This window comes from Trichoplusia ni, chromosome 14 (genome assembly GCF_003590095.1).
Source record: "Trichoplusia ni isolate ovarian cell line Hi5 chromosome 14, tn1, whole genome shotgun sequence".
Taxonomy (NCBI): domain Eukaryota; kingdom Metazoa; phylum Arthropoda; class Insecta; order Lepidoptera; family Noctuidae; genus Trichoplusia; species Trichoplusia ni.
Genome location: NC_039491.1, coordinates 9,623,383 through 9,644,200, shown reverse-complemented (window position 1 = coordinate 9,644,200; position 20,818 = coordinate 9,623,383). Strand labels below are relative to the sequence as shown.

The 20,818-nt window shown below is 35.4% G+C and overlaps 1 long non-coding RNA gene across 1 annotated transcript in view; it reads left to right on the top strand.

The window, feature by feature from the left end:
• Positions 1-1,608: 1,608 nt before the first annotated feature.
• The window catches only part of LOC113500456, a 64,960-nt gene continuing 45,750 nt past the window's right edge, over positions 1,609-20,818 (top strand). The window contains exon 1 of the long non-coding RNA XR_003401205.1: positions 1,609-3,051. This is a non-coding gene — a long non-coding RNA (uncharacterized LOC113500456). The remainder of the gene's footprint in view (positions 3,052-20,818) is intronic.

Below are 20,818 nucleotides of genomic sequence, written 5' to 3'. Positions count from 1 at the left end.
GGAATGAAAAGGTTCCAAGAATTTTGAGAGTAGGTATCAATCTCTAAATACTATTTTAAAGCATAAGTTTGTTTGAGCACTCCGCGTTATCTATCTCAGGATAGCTAACAGTACAAATCTTTAACAGTACACCCATATCCAAATAAGCACTAAAAATGTTGTAAAAATTTCCTCCCTTTTAACTTCCACAGTCGCGCTTAAGAGAATCCCTTGATCTCCAACAAAAACAAATCTTTTGTCACAGTCCCCAAACTTCATGCGCTCGGTTTTTTATTGTCTCCCTTTCCTCCAGAAGCTATTAGCACCCCTCTTAACCCGTGAATACGAATGAAATGCTTTAATCGTTTCGTTAACTTAAGTATCGAAGAGTAGCTCGCAAATGGTGGATGCCGCGCATAATAAATCAATGAATTATGTGCAGACGTTGCGTGGCTCTGATGAGATTGGATCCTCTTGCGACTTTGTCTTATGTTAATAGATTACGTCGGTTTTCAATTGTTTCTGTCTTCATCATGATATATTTAATGTAAGGGTTTTTTATATCTTTTTTTTTAATTTAAATCATTACTTAAATGATGGCAATCCTGTAGGCTGGCTAACGAAAAATCTAATTCGTTCAGTTTCAGTCGATTTGGTACTTTGGAATATAGTGATCGTGTAGCGACAATATTAGAACTATACCAGCACAGCTGAAACTCGATCGCATTTCGGAACAAGTACGGTTTGATAACACTATATCCGGACTGTATAAAAAAAAAACAACCATACTGCTTTTCGCCACACTTACAAAAATGCATGTCATCACCTATTACATCACCACCTCTATCGCCTATTAAACTTTGTTTGCATAAACAAAACACTATCCAATTTCCCTCATATTAACCGGCGTCACAACGATAATGTTTTAAGTCACGTTCCTATATCGGCACGGATACCAATAACATTGTTTATTTTTAAAGTTGCCCGCAGTAATAATCCGTTGTCCAATCAGAATTTTATATTGTCAACTAACGTTCATACAAATGTATTCAGGCATCGAATATGAATGGTTCGTACCGACATCACACGTCAGGAAACTGGCAATTAATATAAACTGCATTGTTATACACAGATGTTTACACGGGAGTAACTTCTGTATTGTTATACATTATGGATTGAGTCGTTTGTGTATTTGTTTGTTTAATGAAAAAATCGTGCGTATTTTGTTTACTGTGGTCAAACTTTTTGGATTTTTTATTAGAATAATAGCTGTTGCCCGCGGCCCTATCCGATACAAATCCAAAATGAAACGACGGGAACGTATAATAGAGATAAAAATCCTATATATTAAACCAGGTCATAAACTTATTTACTAGTATTTTTATAGCGGCTGCAGAAATACACCATCTGTAAAAAAGTCAACTGTGTAGTTATCACCGTTCATGAGATACATCCTGTTATCGGTCTAACAAACAGCGGGACTTTAGTAATACGGTTCTGTTTTTACCCTCAGTATACCCGCGGATCCCTAACCAAAGCATGAACTATCGTGAGACTGATTCATTATTAAATGATGCAACGGTTTACTTGGTTGACTCGAATGCCCGACTAGTTTCGGACCCAACCTGAGTTCTTAATCATGAGCAGTTATTTGCATCATTTAATAAAGTATGATGTCATAGCATTTCTCATGATATCTTCGGTCTGCATATAAATGTCAGCAGCAGGTTCACGGTATCACACACTCGCGGACAATTGTGTTGTTTGTTGTCACAGAGCGGTTCCGATTCGCTCGTCTTACTGGGTTGCCAGAGCGAATATTAAAAATTGAACTATTTTTTTAATACTGTTACTTACGTTGGATCTTACTTTGTTTAAGCATCTTACTTTTTTAATTTTGAAACAAAAAAAAAACGTTTTATTCGTTCAGCTGAGAATTCCATATATTAATGAACATTGTAACAATTTCTGACAAAAATTATTTTAAAAGTTCTAGGTACCAAAAAACATTCTAAAGCAATATTCTCCTTAATAAAATATTTCTAATTACCCCACATTTCAGTATAGGCTGGCAACACCACACGTTATTCCATATTCCTAGTGTTGCGACACGACGCTTGACGTCTAGTCGTGTGGACTGACAAACCGGATATTGGAAGCACAACACTACACAACACACTCTTTGCTCGCCTCTCGCTTGACACAGTCGACACGCTTTCATGCGACGACCATAGATACAATCTCCTTGCTTGTCTTGGCTGGTCAGATGATAGGTTTATATTGAGAGCAGATGTGAATTATGTATACCTTATGCTATAACATTTCTAGTTAGCTTCAAAGGCCAATGAAAAAGGCTTTAAAATTATAACCAAGATCCAGTTTACTGAACTATATTTTGTTTTGCGCAACATTAACAAAACAGTTTAGTTAAACTCAAAAACGTATGTAAGCAAGGAGTTCCGTACAAAAATTCTAAATGGGCTGGATGACATTCAGGTACAGCCGGGTGACAGACGGACAGACATCGGTGCCTCGGTAATAAAAATTATCTCTATTCGCTTAAGTAATAATAAATATATTTTATGCTATTTGGATGAATCCTACGCGTATGATAGTCCGTTCCAAATATCTCGATAATTTTGTTATCCATTTACCGAACCTCAAACTCAGAAAAATAATCGAAATAGTAAAAACACGTAGAAAAGAGAGCAATTTTCGAATAAAGTAATATTAAATTTACTCGAAACCACTTCAAATAATCACGAAGAAAACAAACAAACGGAAACAGTTTGTGCTCCCGCTTCATCCAACGAACGTGACTAAAAATCATTTTAGTAATTAGCATTTATATCTCGTTAACAGCATACCTGCTTGTACCCAAAGGGAAGCATTCGGGATTTGTCAAACTTACGCCACTCTTGGGTATTACGGCACCTACGCCGCTACGCTACGTCATAATCCTTGCTTAAACAGGTCCGTAGTACACACAAAGGGTGCACGCGTATTTGTGAAGTTTTATTTTGTTACAGATTATGGGAGCTTGAAATGGTGTAGGCTTTCTGTGACTTGGCGGTGAGAATATTTTCTCTATAAGCTTAGCTATTGAGCTAACACTTATCACTTGTCAACAAGAACATATATACCATTTGTATTATTGTATTGTCCTTCTTATGATAATAATAAAAACATCACCAACAGTAAAAACTTTAGTCCCTAGAACATTTACATGGCTCGAGTGATTTTTATCAATCATATCTAAGAACACTCGCACATCATTCACTTTTAATACAAAACTTAAATTGAAATCACTCAATCCGTTCGGTAGCCATACGACAGACAGACAGACATGACAAACTTATTCAAACCCTCTTTGAGCATCGGGGGTTTAGCGTAAAAAAGAAACTGTTGAATCAAGAGGAATCTGGCTCCTGCGATATCCTAAAGATATGTATGATATTCCATTTTACTCCATAAAATATAACTAGTTTTCCTCATTACGCAGCTCAACAAAATTCTACTTCTGAAAAGATTACGGTAATTACATTTTGTTGTAAATTTTCTGCTCGGTATAACGCAAACATCGTATTGTCGCTCTCAGTGTGAAGATTTGTTGTATCAATTATTGCGTTGGCTTCATATTTTCTTAAGTAAATTTTGGTTATATCCAATTTAATTGATTTAATTTCCGCTTAATCGTACGCTGCAAGTATGTCATTCTAAATATTTGAGAACATCTTAAAGTTGAATTGCCTTTCCGTTTTCGGAGGATTTTTTTTCGGTTTTAATAAATCCTCAGTACAAAGAGTTAATTCTTAGAGATAGAAAAAGTAGTGCCATGTGTTGTGGGAATACAAATTTTGCCCACGATCACTACTGACTTCTGATTGGGTATGCTACGAAAAATCCCACATCCCCAAATGTTATACAGCAAGGACGATATTTCCCTACGAAAATGGATCAAAAATATAGTCAAAACACTATTTGAATGATCGGAGCGGTTAGGTGTAACCACAGCCCGTTCGTTAGTGTTCCACAGTAATGCATTAATTGGCTTAACTGACTATCGACCCGATTGAAAGACAGCTTTGTGCCGAACCCTAATGCTTTGATGTGTTTCGAACAATGTAGGCACTGAAGCTGCCTTTGTAGTTGAGCGATTGAATGCTGTCTTCTTGTGTTCAGGTTTAGGTTTCGGACGAAATTTTAGAAGGTAATAGTATCATGAATGTGATATTCATGACGTATTTTTCGTATCTATAGCATGGCATGTTTAGGGAAAACATGTTGGACGGCTTCAGGGCTTAAGAACCGACAAAATAAATAGAGGGACAAAAATAATGTCGTATTTATTCGTATCCTGGCATGGATACAGAAAATTAAAAATTATTTAAACCAAAATTCATGCGATGGAAAAGACTATGAGTTATGATTGTGTATGTCACACACGGAAAACAATTACCTTACCTTTGCCTTGCACTTATGCGACCCTTATTTTAGGGAATACGTTTTAGTAATGAACATGTACTGCATAACATTAGGGAACGCACTTAAAGTGAAACAAAATCCATCAGGAGTTCAAAGTGCTAATTCTTCAGCGAGCCTCCATTACAGACTGGTGTCCGAGCTACTAATTTAAAACAAGGAAGCACCATTAAAAGCATACCTTTCCATATCGTGTAAACCACTTGCAAATTTATTCAGGACACTCATTCCCCACTCATCAAATAATATGATGCCAACGTTTTCAATTGCACACTCATATATCATTTTAATCCTTATACACTTGTGTTAGAGTCCAATATTTACTGTTTGTTTCCGGGAAATATTTCAATTTAAGTATTATTCTAGCAATTTGCATTGCAGTGGACGTTATTGTGAAGCTGTTGTGAGGTGGATGCTCTGTCGCGTGGATTTAGAATAATCAAGTATTTTGCGTTGCGTAGTTGCAATGTATTTACGAAGAACGCTTCTGTTCGTCTCAGCATCGTTATTTATAAGGCGGGTCTCACGTTACATTATTACTAGCTCAAAGCTCAATAATTTATCGCGGACACTTAAATTGTTTTTGTGAAATTAATTTCGCTGATGGAGTGGCTCGTTTAAAATTTAGCCGGCGTTTTGGTGATTCTTGATAAAGGTGTTTGGAGTTTTTAGTTTTTTTAATAATGTCGTTTTTTGAGAACACTTCATTAAGATATTTTGTCAAATTTAGTTTAATAATGAAATTGGATGTTATTTTGCGTGTTTGGCAAAAAAATACGTTTTGTATTCTATCTTTGATTATTTTGTTTAACAGATGTAAAAATATAAAGATATCACGTTATGGATATTCTTGAAAATTGTAACATGAATATAACACGTGCAGACTTGGGAATTGTGTAGAATCTTCGATGGTATTAGCTTGTTTCGTAAGCTATCGCAATACATCACGTACGATGCACCCTCGGAGACCTGTTTGTACCGACGTAGGAAAATGTTTCAGTGTTAAACATGTAATGTATCGATAACAGTAAAAAACGTCGTCCTTTCGAAGTCTTTCTCAAGATGCATTTTCTTAAAGTGGCTGTGAGGAGAAAATTGATTCTGATAGTTTTTGTAAACAATTGTGTTTTGTTTTTAAGGACGTATCTACGGAATAAAGAGGTGTTGGTAGCTACTTACTAGATGCGTTATTATCGATTTAGGTACGAAATACTTAAGTAACCATTAAGGAGTTTAAGTTTGTTTTTGTGGAAGAAATTATTTCAATATTTTTTTTCAGCCTATTTGTACCGATCCCAGTTTCGAGAGTCCAACTCGCACTTATCTCTTTTATAATTTTATGCCATAATCTGCATAATATTCAACAAAACGATACCTATCTCTAATCAGATTGTCCAACCATCACCGCAACGCTCTAGTCAACGCAACCCATACTCTACTTAACTCTGATTCGAGTTCCAAAGCTTAGCTAACAGCTAACAGTTACCGACAATATCGTTAGCTCACGTTCCCAGTTAAGTACCAAATAAAGCAGCTAACTAAACCCACTTAAAATCAGCGTTCACCGGCAACAAAAGAGTTGCGAAGCGGTCTTGCAACTGTTTTTCCACTAAATTAAAACTGTTTTGTCAGCTACGTGTCATTAAAAAGTTTTGGCTGTCATAGCGTAGTGCACGTAGGCACTAAAGTTCGTAGGTACTAATCCCGGCACGCACTAATATCCCATCAAAATAATGAAGTCATTTATTAAAATCGCGAAGGTTAATATCAGAGGAAATAGGCTCATCTGTGAATGTCCGAAAATTATTTTAAGACACAACAGAGGTTTACGGGCATTTAACATCTCCTATGATACCAGGTTGTACATCAACCATATGAAAGAAAACAAAAAAAGGTTTTTTAAAGAAAGTTTCATTTTAGTTGACAAACAGTTGCAATTCTGTCTTCCAACTGCTCCCGTTGCCAGCCACTGGCTCCTAGTTCTAATCCAAAGAAGCATTAACTGCAAATATTTTAGCGAGTTCCGAACTCCTTTGCCCTCAAATTTCTGCTATCGCGAACAAAGCCAATTAGTGTCATTGTAGTTCAGTGCCTGTTCACTGTTCAGTGGCATGTTTTATCGCGGATTTGTGGATATGTGCCTCATATCCGGCGTAGGTGCTATCGGTACCCGATGCCCTCGTAACATGCCTGTACAACAACAAAAAGTTATTGGCTTAAGGATTAGCCGAGTATATGAATTGTCATGGTTAATAAGAGAATAAAGAATGAGAAAGAAGGCACAGTTTTGTAGATAAAATACGACAAGCTTGAATGCATAACTGTTTTTAGATACAAAAATCTATTTACGAGAATTAAATGTTTCTTTTTGGGTATATTAAAAGTTAAGAAACATTATGCTTAGGTAGGTACCGTGATTTTTCCGACACTAAAATCCTTTTTACAGATTTAACAATAAACTCTATTTATTATACTCAAGTAATATAAGACAAACAATTCACAACGTCGTAATTTATCTGCATAGTTATTTTAATATTCGCATTACACAAGCTTTGAAGATAATTACATCAAAATATTCAGAACTGTCCGCTTCCTACATTAGTAGCGAATATAAAACGGACGCAGAAAATAATATTAAATACTTCAAGGAACAGAAAGACATTTTTAATTTGCGTTTGTTATACAGCACGCTGACTTTGTTTTGTTACATTCAATATAATATACGATTAAGTTGTAATGAATTTTATTATGTTTTCACATTGTATTCTAATGAGATATTTTCAGACAGGAAAATGTAGGAATTTGTTTGCCGTAGTAATAATGAAAGGTTGTTTTTTGTTTTTTAAATTTGTGTTATATTAAATTCTCTATACAATTTTGTGTAATATTTTTAGAGTAAACATATTGACGATGCATTCATATTAGGCTTAAATATATGAAAGAGAATTCAAATTATGGGTAGCTACGGGAAGATAAAAAATAAATTTTCAAATCATTTACCAATTAAAAAGGCAATGCCAACTCAAAGATAAATTACACCCATGACTTTCCGTCCAGAAACGAAAGACACACGAGTACTATATTCTCAAATCTAGCTTCCTGAAGAATAAAAGATAAGACTCACGTATAGCAAAATGAATCACATCCCCAAACTCGGTTCTCAGGGGGGAAGTGAAATGAATAAAGGTTTGTTGGACACCTCTTGGCATGGAAAAAGACGTGGCGGGTGGCGCCCTCTAGGGACCGCCTGCAATTTCACGGTGAGCTGCCGGCGCCTTGTAACGTGCCTGATATTTTTTGCTACACTTTAATAGGTCTTGGAAGGCATGAAACTTGGTTTGCGCCTTGATTTGTTTCGCTTCTTAAATTGGAAAGTCTATTGCTAGGTTTTTAATGTTTTGTATAATGTCTGAAGTCTACGTCTTAGTACTTGAGAGAAAATCTGCTTTGGATATGCTCTGAATCACAAGTTAATTACATTTATATTTCCAACAGTTTAGATCAGTTCGTAACTAAAACGAACGAATGAATGTGTTAGAAAAAATATTTTTCTAGCAAATCCATTCTCAAACCTTTTTTACCGCCAACGCAAATTCTTTTAGTGGTGAAATTTACCGCGAATCAACAGCTTTCTCAAGGGTTAAACCTATAGAACAATTTAAATGGAGCGCTCGAAAAACGCACTCACCAAGCCAAATACAAATTCTAATGTGCTTTCTATTTTGACGTCAAACACTTGTGTTATATGGCTGATGGCTCTCCAAACATCTTTCGGTCCATTTTTATTACCGTTTCTTCTTCTCCACTTGTTTTTGTGTAATCCGTCTTCATTATTCGTTGTATTTTGTCAGGTCGAGCCTCGTTGAGCTCAGTGCGCCCTCTAGCGCCCAATTGCCGACTAATTGAATTGTTGTCGAACGAATGGCTCGTGTATTAAGGACACTGGGAAATATTGTCTGAATGACGAGATTGTACTTGCTTTGCGTGAGGTGTATATAATTAGTAAATGCGTTTGAGGTATTCTTGGTATTCTTGGACATAACTTGAGATTGGTGTCAAAAGTTTTGTAGTAGTGACGTCTTGTGAATGATCTTGTCTAAATTAGAATTATGATCTAGTATTTTTTCAGATATCAAGCTTTCTCATCTTTCATTTTTAATAATTTACATGTTTTCATCTAAATTGATGATACCTTTGGTTTTGGCAGTGTCTAATTTAATTTCAAAGGTACGTTACAAAAGTAATTTTCCGATATTCTTTTTTGGGTGTTATTCATGTTGAATGTCGATCACGGCCAGAGTTTTTATCGCTCTTATCTGTTTTCAATTGGCAATGCGGGCTGTTCGTGACGTTTAGATAAAGCTGCCACCGCATGATCTCCTGAATTTTTCATTTGTCGTCGTAATTCCCATCGATTTGAATCGTTTAGGCCTCGGATGAATAATTATTTATAAACGTTTTAATGGTGATCGTATTTATAAAAGATTTATGTCGTGTTTTGGGAGATTACTATTCCTTTTATGTTTATAAAATGTAATGGTACCGTGAGCTTTTCCCATGGTTTTCGTTCAAAAAAATACCAATAACAACATGGGCTTGGACCTCGAGAAAAAGCTACATATAGAAATATCTTCTTCATGATGGTTATAATGGAACCAAATTACTAGAGCTCACCAGGCTCTTTCATTAATCGTGATAGTTAGAATGTTAAAATTTTCACAGATGTTATATTTCTATTGCCGCTATAACAATATAAACATAGGGGTTAGCAACAGTTGGTACAATTGTTTTTTCTTTAACCTTTTTAAACGGAGTCCTCTTCGTCGCGAGTCCAATTCGCACTTGATCGGATTATAAATTCAGCCATCTTCTTTTTAGTCTCTACTGCCCATCTAATCTGCCCACTAAAAGATCGAGTGCTACATAATATATAGCAAGTTTAACAAGGAATGTTCGTAACCATACGGTTGCGAGTTTACACGGCGTATATTGTAACACGTTTGTGTACGCGTTACGTAGCACGTTGCTGCACACGTGTTGCATTGCGAATGAGCTGTATTTCGTGCGGTTTGTGAATTTGTCACTACGTTGTGTGGTTTTTGTCTAAGAGGCTACTTATAATGTAGATCTAGAATACTCTAGAATGATGAGTAAGTTAGAAAATAATTTGGTGAATTGTCTGTTCTAATGAAATATTTTCGAATTAATTGCCAGTTTTTTTTAATAACTTCTTAAAATTATATATTGAATTTATTTTTTAATCGGTGTACCACTAAAATGTAACGTATCTAATTTTAAACTGCCTAGAAACATTTATACATTTAAGTAGGCTCGAAACTAATCAAGTCACTTATATGTTTGCAAGTGACAAATCCAATAACAGGTTTTTTTTCTGAATGTCTAGTTTGTAAAAATCGGATGTATTCTTGTCAAAATCTTTCTACACATATATAATTATCACTGAAAGAGCAAAACTTACACATTTAAATCCATTACAAGTGTAACAAGCAATGAATATTTTATAACATTAATTTACGCGATTGTATGTGAGTGGGCAACTCGGCGTCCGATTGGTCATTATTTAAAAGGCCCGGTTTATTAATATGCATGCTACTTCTGTTAAGTACGCAGACCTAAATTGAGCTGTTGTTAAAATCACTTTTCGATCTAGTTTTGATTTTGCAGTACAAATTGATTTGATCTGTTGGTCTGACAGAGATTTGATTAATAATTAATAATATTATGTAATTTGCTTTTTAATTAATAATATTATGTAAATTAGTTTATTTTACGAGAAACGATTACGAAAGACCCAACTTTTAACTCTTTTACAAAAAATATCATTCATGTATCTTAAGTATGAGTACAATATTGAGGTGCCTCGGTTACCTCTGTGTTCTCTATCACTGGGCAAAAGGTCGTCACTCCTTTTCCGGACACCCTGTGTACGACGTGAAAAACCCTGAAAAAAAACGATGTAGAAAAAACTGCTTTACATTCGTATTTAAAAAAGGAAGACAAACAATAATTTGAATACAAAAAAAAAACACCAAAAAGGTTAAGTTAATTCGATAACGGATTGCGCCAGTGTGCTTCGATGGTTTAGAAACAAAATGGCGGATGTCGGTGTTTGAAGTACAAACGATCGTTGTTCCTCATTTTTCCGTGCATTAATGAACCCTCACATACATATGTCGTTTGGAAATCGGTTCGTTAGTATGTATGGACGGGAAAAAAGGTCATTAAGTATAACGAAGAATGTTTTTATATTTCCGCTGCTCTCGCGATTTATGGAGCTTTTTTCTCCTCACTAGGTAATATTACGATTGTATCGGGGTGTTTCATAAACGCAATGAAAATCTAGACTTGGAATAGACTTATATCATGTTGATCATACAAATGTTTTACTAATAGAGCAAAATTTAGCTTGTGTTCCTAAATAAACTTCCGTATTTCAATTGATTGCACGGATGTCAAAGTGGTTTAGGTCACCACGCTGAACCCACTGTGCTTAATGTGTCGTGGGTTGGATCCCCATGTAGGACAAGCATTTATGTTACCAACAAATATTTGGGTGTCTTGTGCATGTGACTTGAATGTTTATCAAAACCCACGCGACACTAAAATTAAATCCTATAGTGCGGCTGTCGTTTAAAAACAAAATAAATTCTAAATGCATTTCTGTAGACGACGCGGCGGTAAAACTAGAATCAAACATGTACAATATTATGATTATTTTATAACGAATGTGTATTTATATTATGTACTTGCATACAAATACATTCACAATACACGCGAACTGTATTAAACGTGTGATATGTTGTCGGTACAAACAGTGGTCAAACATTCGCAATCAGTGAAAATTCTTGTTTGCCTCGTGAGGATAAATTGGGGAGCATGGTTCAAGCTGGTGGCGAGTGGAACGGGGTTAATTGTAAACGCTCATAGCAATGGAAAATGTTAAAAATCATTTACCGTGAAATGTAATGAAAACTATAGCTTACGACATATTTGGTCACTAGATGTCGTGTAAGCTGCAATATGACCTGTTATAAGTATGAAAGGAGGACTAGTTAATGTCATAACGTTATTTTTAAGTGAAATTATAGTGAATAAATAATATACCCTGTAATAATGAGTAACCCTAACTGCAAGGATAACCGGTAGTCTTGGTCACTACGCCAAACCTACTGTGAGTGACGTTTCGTGGGTTCGGTCGCCGCGTAGTACAAGCATTTTTGTGAATTGTGCATGCGACTTAAATGTTTGTAAAACCCTCCGCGACACAAGGAACAAATACATTAAAAGCTGTACTCCAAAAAAGTAGAACATCATTTTAGAAGAAAAAAATCGAAACAATGATACAGATAAATTAAATTTTTCCATACCAAATATGATCGATAGTTAATAAAACCAGATACTCTTTACCTAGCTTATCCAAATAATAACGATAAGTAAACATCAGTATCGACGGACAGCAGCGAGTTCGCAAATTTAGGTTTGAAAAGAGAAAAAATTGAGCCTAGGAGCGATTCTACGTGAAAAGAGGATTAAACTGGTGGGAATACTAAAATCGCCGGCATTTCACTCTAGGAACCCGACTTTATACAGAGCAGGGTAAACAGAAAAAACAGTTTTTATCGGTTTTGTAACTAATATTTTCTGCAAGCACAATATTGACGTACAGATCGGAATTAACGTAGCTCTCAATACCCACACTTTAATGGAAGATCATTCATTTGGCCGTTGTGTGCTTTTGTGTACTCTAGGAAACTGAATGTTTGAGATTTATGCGAATAAATAACAATTATTTTTATCTCTACTAAAGTTATAAAGATGACGAGTTTATTTGAAGGCGCTGTTGGTGCTGCTGGCTTGATTTGAAATATTGTTTCAGTGTTAGATAGCCCATTTACTGAGAGAGTTTATAGACTAGATAAATACCATCGCACTATCAGCAATAGATGAGCAGTATTGAAGAATGATACAGAACGGGGAGAAGACACTTGAACTTTAAAACAATTAATTCAATTTTATAAATTTCTAACTTATATTTTGCGTAACATGGCGGAGGAAGTCGCAAGCAATAGCTAGTTAGTGATATGTACTGATAGACAATACACTTATCTATTTCTCTTTTGAAAAACGACAAAAAATTTGAACTACATGCGAGACCACAAAATAAATGCCATCTAACCCTTGCTTTAAAGGACACGACACAGCACGCTTGCTTTCCATCTAGCACCGTGCTACACCCAGCGCACACTATAACCGATGGCCAAACTAAAACCCAAGAGAGTTAACTTAAGGGAAGGGAACAGGGATTCAATAAAGAATTGAAATGTATTTTCCGTTAGAATTGTTTGTTGCGTGTTGGGAATACCCGTGCGTGATTACTGTACAGAATGAACGATTGTTTTCTTAATATCACACCAATATTGGTTCGGGTTCGAACGAATAAATAATTTAGTGTGGTGTGTCGTATTAATTTGAGTTGGGGTCGATGTGAAATGTTGCGGCTTGTCAGTAGCTGATTGATTGCTTGCGAATATTATATGTGAGGAGGGAATTCGGATTTTGGGTAGAATATTTAGTTGCGAACTATTTTCGAAATGTGGAAATGTTTTTTAGGAACAACTTGTTTAGCTAGTGAATTGGTATTTGAATTCGATCTTGTTTTATTATTACGGACGAGATGATTTTTTAAGTTCTTTGAGTTTATTTTACAACACGATACTAATTATTTGATGTTTGTCTAAATATATTTTTGGTTCTTATTTAAATTTTGCAACGATGAGTAACGCAGCCGTGGGATCGCTAGCCAAACTGATGAGTCCGTCGCCATCAGAAACTAGTCGGGCGATCCTGATAAATATGCTTGAGTAAGCCGTTGCAAAATTTAAGTCAGTGTACATTAACACATTCAGAACCAATTATAATTCATCCTAATTTTTTTTATTTAATTATTTTCCTAACTTTTCGCATGCCAGCCTAGCCATCTCTTTAAGTAACACAATTTTCAAAGAGAGAAGCCCCATTCCGCGGTGTTATGGCGCTGTCACGCTTTTACAACTGCAATAACAACATTGATACGTAACTATAGGCCTCCAGAATTCAACTCAAGTAAGAAGTAAACAACCTAATGATGTGGTCTTGTTTTGAATGCCGGAGGATTACGTGGACAGATGCCTTAATCTCGTCTAGACCTTGTGGCTTGCGGATGAGCGGATTGATAGCTTTACCCAGAACGAACAAGGCTTCACCGACTAATGTATGAGAATTAATCATTCGGGATTTGTTCGCCGTTACTGGAGAACCGAATAATATTATGGATGTGTTTTTGTTTTATACAGTTGTTATCACACCGGAGATCTTTTGTTGGAAACCAGTTATAGTTTCAATCTTTTGTTAGGTTATTGTTTTTTACGGTTTTATTTTTCGACAACAACGGTAACAAAAAAGGACGGAATAGACGGCAATCTGGTAAAATAATTTACAGCCAATAAACGTTTCATTTTTGGCCAAAAAAGGTTAGAGCGATCTTTCTACAGTATACACCCCATTAAAATCATCCACAGACAAACAATAACACATTCAGTATTCACGTTTAAATAAATACCAGAAACATTCTCATCGACATTCGGCCACTAAAAGTATTTCCAATCAACTTAATAACTCCGAACACCATAACCCTTTCAATAATTAATGAAGTAAAAACAAATGAACTGTCAAGCGAACATTCGTTATTCACACTTAATACAACATAAAATATTGAACAATGCACTATGATTTACTGTTTGTTTCATAGTCTTTTGCTCTACTGGCAAAGGAAAGCTAGGCGAAGCGATGGCTTAATAATAAATACGGATAGATTTGTTGGAGTTTATTTTACACTGATTTGAACGGTATTAAAATGACCGATCAACAAAAAACCAGATACGTGCGAGTTCAGGTTTGCGGCAAAGCAAAATTAGTTTGATCTGTGAAAATTTCAACTGTCTTGCTATCACAGTTTGTGAGCAATATCTGGTGAAACACGAACAGAGTGTGGTGCCTCAGTAATAGGGTCCTGTTTATAGCCTTTGGGACACAGCACAGAACCCTTAGGCACGGTTTTTTTATGCAAACGTAAATCTATGCTTGTGTGATGTAACTTTTTCATAGATTGTAAGTTTTTCTTTCTGAGTTCTCCACAGAGAGCACGTATAAAATTGTCGTATTAAAAACTACGAGAATGTAAGCCTATACCTTAAAAACTATTTGTTCACACATACTAAAATATTTTTCTTAGTCACATCAGTTCTGCTTATAGCAAGCCATGGTTTACCGCAACGCTCCGTGCTAGGACACAGCCTCACAAAGCACACAGTATGCTAATGCCAATACACAATTTATGAGTAGTAGCGTACCAGATGAATTCCTAATGTAATCCAATTCTTCACGGTTCGCCGCACTTTCAAGCATTTTAATTAGTTCCCATTTTACTTCATTTAAAATTTTATTAGTTCATTTCTTCTTACACTTTCCTATTTATAATTTACCACTCGGGGAGTCGAAAACAAGGATTTAAAATTCTTTATTGTTCGCGTAAATGAGTAAAGTAATTTCTGGCTCCAATTTCTTTGTGAGTTTGCTGACTTCTTGATTTGTGGCTAGAGAGGTATACGTGTTTATGTTACTTTTAAAACCAGAGTAGGTTAAAAATATGCTGAATGGTATTGTTTACAGTTTATATTATTTTCAAGAAACAATCAGTAATTTATTATTAAATGATGTAACGGTTTACTCACGCGTATTTATCGGGGTAGCCCGACTAGTTCGACTCGCGATCCCGCCGCGTCTGCTCATGATTAAGGACTCCGGTTGGGTCCGAAACTAGTCGGGCTACCCCGATAAATACGCGTGAGTAAACCGTTACATCATTTAATAATGAATCAGTCTCACGATAGTTATTATAAAAAAAAAACAGTAATTTTCTGAATGATATATTTTTTTTGTACTGGTTGTTGCTGCTTAAATTGCCGTTACAGTTTTTACTTTCTACTGAAAAATAAGCGAAATCTGTAGTCAAATTTCCTTATATTAATTTGGGTAAAGTTACTCATAGGCCTCGTGTCGTATTTTTTCACCATTCAGTAACTTTAATAAAATGTTACTTGTTTCCAGGGAATACATACAATGTGTATTCTGACAATAAGAGCAATACAATTATATTTTTAACATCTTGTATGAATGTATGTTTTAATTTCCATTTTATCAACATCTGTAGGTCGATAGAAGCCGTGTATTCATAGAATTCAGTGAACAATTGTTTTATGGATTCATTGAATTTGTCTTTTGTGTGTTTTACTTACTCTACCTTGACATCCTCACACGAGAAACAGATATTTTGTTCTTGGAATTTCATGTGAAAAATGTTTTCTTTCGACTTAAAAAGGTAAGAAGGTTTTTGAACGTTGTAAATAATTTATTAATAGTATTCCGTCGATTTCAATGGAGACTTTATTTTTTTGATTTAAAAAAAGGCAAAAAAAACTAGACTTCATTATTTAGATAACCAATACCTAACTTCAAATCGATAGTGCATAATGCGGATACTTGTTACAAGTGAATGTATGTTATAAGTATAAAAATGCAAGAAGTATATCAGAACGAGTGTTACTGTGGAAATCCATTGTCCCTGTCTACCCTACCAAAAACGCGAGACTTGATAAAATATATGATCGTGCACGGCAGCCGATACAGTGGCTGTCGTGGCCCTGCATAAATGTGGGCCATCCTTCGAACGAAACATACATAGTTCATGCGGCGGAGAGGACAAAATAGACCAATTGTTTTACCTCAATGAGTCTTTGTGGGCACACAAACAGAGTGTGGCCAGTGCGTTGCTTAATTAATTTATAAAGGCCGCGCTTTGAAACTGCAATGGGCGGCGGTTCTATACGTGAATTTGAGAGCGAATTTTAGTGAAAATGTTTTTGTGAAGGGAAATAGAACAAAAATTTCCGCTGAGGCATTTAGAAGAATTGGATTTGGAAAACTTAACAGTATAACAGATTTTGGAGGTTTTCCCGTTCTATAACTGTTGTTTTTGCGTTCGCGTATAGGAAAGTGTTTCCATTTAGTTTGATAATATTTTGCATTTTATGCAAAGGGAAATATTAAATATGCACTATTTCAATCCTGAATATTTTATTGCAGTCTATAATATGTAGAATTACTTCATGCTATTATTTCATCACAGGCTACTAGAAATTTATGGCTATTTAAGATGCAATTTCATAAAATTCAATATTATCTCTGACACTTTTCATAAGTGGCACACTGATGAGTTACAAAATAAAAAACAAAACAACTTTAAAAATAAGAAAAAAAAAACTATTGAATCATCATTCATAATTTGAAAACACAACAGCTACCAACATCTAGAAGTGAATACAGAGCGCTTATCTGACTCATAAACAAGGGAACACGTTGTAAACTTGTCTAGTTTTTAACATTTCCAGTATGGATTCCTCGTTTCCTATCCATAAAGAGTGGGTCGCATGGTCGCCGGCACTGGACACTTTCAGGAGAGAATTTACGTTTCGTTGGCACGCCATCCGTTCGCATGAAGCCGAAGTGGCGCATTCCATTGCCCGTGTCTGTTCTAGGTCGATTATATTGTTGTATTGTTGCTACTCTTTCTGCTCTGTGCAGTTTTCTAAATGCCCCGTGCACTATGTTAGCGCATGCAGAATGAGAGTTTCATAAATTTATTACAGTTTGTGTTAGCACTTACTCTTTGAATATATTTTTGCGTTGTTTGGTTTACTGTTCGGTTTTTATTTATTTAAAATGATCATATATAGCCGAGTGGTTGAGGTCACCACACCGAACCCACTATGCGCGACTTGTCGTGGGTTCGATCCCCGCGTAGGACAAGCATTCGTGTGATCCACGAATGCTTGTTTTGAGTCTAAGTGTCTTTGTGCTTATGATTTGTATATTTGTGAAACCACCCTGCGACACAAGGATTCAATTCCTTACTGCGGGAATCGTGATTTATAAAAAAGTCTTTTGGCATTTTGAATACGATGCGTAGCAGGTTTGATCCTCATCTAGGACACACATTTGTGTGATCCACGCATGCTAGTCCTGGGTCTGGGTATCTACATGCTCGTGACTTGCATATTTATGAAACTCCAACAGAAGGATTAAAACGCTTTAATGCGGACAAAACGAAACCAATGGCTTTAAAATATCCAGATAATTTACTTAGATTACACCCTACATTGCCGTGTAATAAATGGCAATGTCATAAAGAAAGTAATATTCAAAGTCATTGAACACCTGAAACAAATATCCGATCAATAAGAGGCTCAGCACATCCCCAATAACAAAAATACCGCACGAGCCATAAGCGGACTGTTTTCATGTTTCTCGTATGTTAATGTATATATTCAATTTATGGGCCCTATTAAAGACATTGCATCGGCAAGTGGAATGGTTCGGAGTCGGGGCACGTCGCTAGTTCGCGCTGGTCCGAGTTCGGAATATTAACAATCCCGACTGCGACTGTGCCGCCAGTTTTCAGAAAACTGCCTTTTAGCAGACACTGAAAAATAAAATCTTACTCCGTACAGCTACGAATGAAATAAAGTTTTCGGTGATAGTTTTGCATAATAACTGGGTTAGTTCGGAATTTTCGGCTAAAACTTGCTATTGATGTAACAATTTTAGATATTTCGAAGCTCTTTTTGTAGTCGCTTTGACTGTTTTGTATTAGTTTAAGTATTCAATTTATGTATCTTCAGAGCTTTTATAGTTTGTTTTGCCTTTATTGCATTACCGTAAAATAAATTTCAACAAAAAAATTAAAAATACGTCACAGGCTATCAATAAATATAATTTAAACAAATGACAATTTTAGGAATTAATTATTAGACTATTATTTTGTATCTAATAATCTTGCTAAAATATATAATTGGATTTGCATATTTAACATTTAACCAGAAGAGTTTCTGCAATGAAAAAGTTTAATAGGATTACGGAGAAAACGTACCAACTAGTTCAAAGTTCCAATATGGCGGCAAGAAAAAAGGTCATAAACTTGTGTTGGGAACTAAACGGTGGAAACACTTCTTAGAAAAGGTCGAATCATTTCCTCGAATATTTTGTTCACTATCACATTATATACATAGCTTTTAAAGAGAATGTAGAAGTATAATAATTTAAATATATTATAAATACTTGTCTTTAGGACTCATCATCGGCCTAGCCTTTTCCCAACCATGTTGGGGTCGGCTTCAAGTCTAACCAGATTCAGCTAAGTGCCAGTGTTTTACGAGGAGCCTATTTGACCTTCTCAACCCAGTTAACTAGCCAACACGATACCCTTAGGTTGACAGGTTGTCAGAATTTCAAGCGTCTGACTGTCCGTAACGACTGTCAGAGATGTATGAATAACAGTGGGGACTCACATTTGAACATGCCTTCCGAAACACGGAGGAACTCGTTATGACAAAGATGGTCACCCATCTACGGACCAACGGCGTCATGCGTAGCTAACCTGTGATCGATTGACTTATGCAGTTAAATCTTGGCCACGAGCTCCTCAACATCAATCAGAATAAGTAAAAATAACCAAAACGTTGTCGTTAATTCACTTTTGTCTGTTACGGTAACTTAGCAAAGGGGAACTTTTAAGGGCAAACCGCTGAACCGATCTTGTTTCTATACTATCTACTTTTCGCTAAGAGAACCAACACCCACGCAAACGAAACCGGGAACAAAAACTATTCCTTCTAATATTATAAAGCGAAAGTATGGAAAGACGTTTGTTACTCCTTCAAGCAAAAACTACTGAATGGATTTTAATGAAAGATAAACATCAGAATAACACACAGATCACCATTTATAGTTATTTTGTCAATTGTCCAAAATATCAATTAAGTAAGAAATGCATGTTTGGTTGTACTCCTAAATGAAAATAGAGTCCTTCATCGCTTCTGGTGTGTTTGGTAATATTCTTGAAATACTAATCCTGCGCAAACAGCAGTAGCTAGTATTCCTAATTTTCTATAATACTTAATACCAGTATAACTATAATACACCGATCCTTTATTACCTTCCAAAATAACCAGCTAACATCTCAGCATTCGAGAAAAACAAATAAACAAAATATCGTTATTACTTAAAATACTTAATTACTAATTTAATTTTCTCCGCCTATATCTTTGATATTTCTATCCTTTTTTCTCTCAGCGTAAAAGACAGGGATAGAGTTTACTTTACCCTTATGTTAAGCCCCTTAGTCTATGTCTACGTAACAAAGATATTATAAGTATGTCCGTGGGGTTCAGTAATTAAAGTTAACGAACTTCGCATGCAAATGAGACCTCTTTATCGTTTTTGGGTTAAAACATCTATTAGACGACTTTATAAGGAGTCCCTGCGGTGGAGGGCGTGGAATACACGCGGCAACTTCATTCTGTGGATTAACCATGAAAGCCTTCGATTACTATGGTACAGTGTTAAGAATATCATGTAGAGAAATTAATAATTTTCTTGTAGAGAACGTGAATCTAATCTTATGTGCAAGAAAGACGATTGCTGTCCTTTAAAATTTAAATAAGTGAAATAACCTTAAAATAAAATTTTAAACTTTATTTAAATCAAGATTTGTTACAATTTGAGAGTATACTGGGAACACTTCACATATTACAGTATTGTGTTTTTATATAGTGCTTTATTTAGTTTTAATATAGGGTAGATGGCTATGGCTGTACTAAATATTCACCTGACAGTTTGAGAACTATGAAATGTAATCTTTCGAATCCGAATATTAATCATGAATCCAAAAAAAAACCGTATATACTGAGTTCGTATCCAAAAAATATATGTACATTATAATTTCTACTTAAGTAATTAACGTGAACAAAGAACAAGTGTGGGTTTAATTATATGGTTCAAAAACATCTGTTAATTTAAACATTGCCTTCCTTGAAACTAACTGCTTTGTTGTTTCACATCATATTTGGTTTATTATATTTACGGTATATATGTTTTGTTTATACAGAGAACCCTACGAGAGTTTATTATCAATTGGACTGGCTAATCCATATGAATGTTTTAAATACTTGTCTGATATACGCTGTCTGCTTGTTATCGTTGTACGGGTAAATCACTCAACAAATTTGAGTGAATTTTGGGAAAGTTTTCGATTAAATTCCAAGAAAGGACAAGCTACTGTTTGCTGAGATACCTGCAAACTGCGTGGAAGGAGCCACCGATAAAAGATAATAATTATATTAAAAGCTTGCCATTTGTTATTTTTGTAAGTTACCTACTATTAGCTTTTGGTCCATACAACATA